Genomic DNA, 3,077 nt, shown 5'->3' on the forward strand with positions numbered 1-3,077 from the left:
TGCGGGTCAGACTCGCAAGTATTTAAATAAAAACAATAATGAAAAATAGGCAAACGTATTTTAGGAATATAGAAAACACTGCAAATTATGATTAAACATAATTTTTCTTAGATTTTGTAATCGCTTACTACTTCCCAGTCCTTGGAAGAATAATACTAAGTAAACACAGAACTCAAGTCACACTGGTAACAAAAAAATTACGACCTGGCCTGGAAGAATAGTAAATACATACCTCGGTCAAGGTAATCTCTATTCGAAAACCTAATATGTTAATAAGAAAAAAATCAAAGAATATCATGAGTGGTCGGAAAGTTATACATTTTTAATACTCGTAATACATAGGAAAAGACTGTAGATGTAAATGTTTTATATGGAGAGACTAAGATTCTTTTCTCTCCGAATTGGTAAATGTCACATATGCAACGATGTGGTACGTGGCTGAAATGTCAACCACGTAAAAGAAATTGGATACATTACCTGGATAGTCAATACTTAATGTATATTTTCAGAAAACGATATATGAAAACAGAACAAGTGAACACTTTCACGAATTAATCGCGATATTAAGATAAATAATTAAAACATTTAAATTTTTATCATTATTATTATTATGCCCTTTCAGTGGTATTCTCACACTACGAATTGGTGTCACTTAAACATACTGATATTTCGTACATAAGTGAGGGCGGTATAATTCAGGGGATCACTGGCTTAGATGGAATTGGTGACTATCCAAGACTGCGATGAATTTTACTCCTTGTTATGATAATTCTACTAGCCCTCCAAGCGGTTTGAAGATGAGTGTCTGGACCACTACACTATTTCATTACCAATATAAAGAACCTCACAAGGTTGCTATAACAGGACACATACATGTGCTGTCCTATGAAGTACAGTTTCTCAGCGTTGCGGTGGAGCATTATTTTTATAACTGGAAATTTCCACTGTTGATAGTACTTCCATTAAGATGTTATTACAAGAGCTATATGAAAATCTATATATGAATGGAAGATGGTTTCCTTTGGGCTGATATACTCAGTTTGAGCAACATTGAAATTCACTATGCGCTTGAGAATAGGGCTAATTGGTATTTCTCACAGTTCACAGTTTCCTGTAAATATTTCTAAATAATTTTATTGGGAAATGTAATGACTTGATTAAATATTTTAGGTTGCCGATACACAGAAAACAGTTCGAGAAATAATAAGTTGGTAATTCTGAATATTATCATTCTTTTGGCTTTCTGTCCAGTTACACTTTCAAATTCACAAAAATCCTTGCGTTTCCACTTTCGCATCTTATCAAGAGTTGTTTGGCGACGAGCGGTCTGGAAAACATTTGTTTGCTCTTTTGAATAAAAAGTACATTGTTCACTGCAACAATAAATGATTTCAGAACATTTTAACTTCTGCGTCAGGAAAAAATAAATGCTGATTAAAAATGCATTGTACACTAAGGTAAAAAGTCATGGAACTGTGGATCGGTTGCAATTTATTGATGTTACTATATAATATTTACGTCATAGTGTTAAACTAAAGATAAAAATTGATTGATCACTCAAGAGTTTTTATGTTATGATTTCTTTTGTAAATAAATCAATTACTCTTATTTGATGTTTATTTCTAAATGGTAAGTCTAATACAATTTTTGTAAAGTTATAATATTTCGTTAGTGTGTTTCACTTCACATAATGACAAATCCTAAAAGATTAAGTGTTCTATCGTAGCAATCCAACTTCCCATGTTTTTCAAAATTTTGCAAGAACCAAAGAATCTCTTAACTTTAATAGTCACAAATTACTATTTAATAATGATGTTCATGTTCTCCATTATTAGGGAGTTGGGGATCTAAACTTAGTTGACATCATAGTAAAGTTAAACAGGTCGTACTAATGGGCGATGAGAAATATTTCGTCAGTGCTTTACGATAAATCCCATTTTCTAATTAAACAATTAGTTCTTTCATTTACATAATACGAGTATTTTGGAAGAAGTGAAAGATGGGATGGCGAAACTAGAGAATGTTCTCAAATAAACTTTCTTATAAATAAATGCATACTTTACTCACTTTTATAATTGGTTACACTCTTCAAGAAAATAAAAATTTATATTTAGTGATACTTTTCTAATTTAAAATTATGAAATATTATCATTTAGATTGCATTAAATTAGAACTAATTCACGAACTACTGCCTCAAGTGAGTTGAACGATTTCTAAACATTGCTCTAAAACAGGTCTCTCCCTTCGATTTCTAGAGCCTGAAGCGAAGTAAATTGCGGGGCCAGTGAAGTAGGTGAGAATTCCATATCCAGCATGAATGCATTATTTTGTACCAACTTTGTCTTTTTTATAGAATGATAGTGAGTACAATTCATGACATTAATATTATGTAATTGTGAAAACGATTTCCAGAACGATGGATCATATCTAAATATTTCGAAATTCAAAAATGAATTAGAAATACTAAAATTGTTACTTTTTCTAAAGAGCTCCAATCTTTCTATAGAGCGGGACCTGGGGCTCACTATTTCTGAATAATTAGTTGTGAGTCAGAGCTGTTAGTAAGCTCTAACCGTATGAGGTTAATGATTGAGAGTTTGAACTAGCGAGAATCTCACTGTGAATAGCGAGCCAAAGCTCAAGCTAGTGCAAGTCTGGGCTAGTGTGATCCTCATTGAAATCAGCGAACGCGAGCTCATTTGAGAATAGAATGAGTCCGAGTAAGCTCTGGTTGCAAAATGACCATTTTTCCTTCTTTTCTTCTTTCTTACTTCCTACTCGAGTGCGCAAGGTTTATAAACAGAAGTGCTAGCAACACTTAATCAGTACATGCTAGAATTATCGTCATAAATTGTTTAGATATCTGATGGTACTTGTATTCGCGTCTTAATTCAAATTGTAATCAGAGCCCGATACTGAGCAAATAATTATCCCTAAACAAATACAATTATAAGGTATCTGAAGCGACTACAGTTGAACTGAATGAAAAGGCCAACATGTATCCGAACTGTGTAATATATCGTTTAATTATTATTATGAATTGGAAACACGATTTTTTCCCCTCCTTTTTCTCACAA

This window comes from Thermobia domestica, chromosome 4, assembly GCF_964235325.1.
Source record: "Thermobia domestica chromosome 4, izTheDome1.hap1.1, whole genome shotgun sequence".
Lineage (NCBI taxonomy): Eukaryota > Metazoa > Arthropoda > Insecta > Zygentoma > Lepismatidae > Thermobia > Thermobia domestica.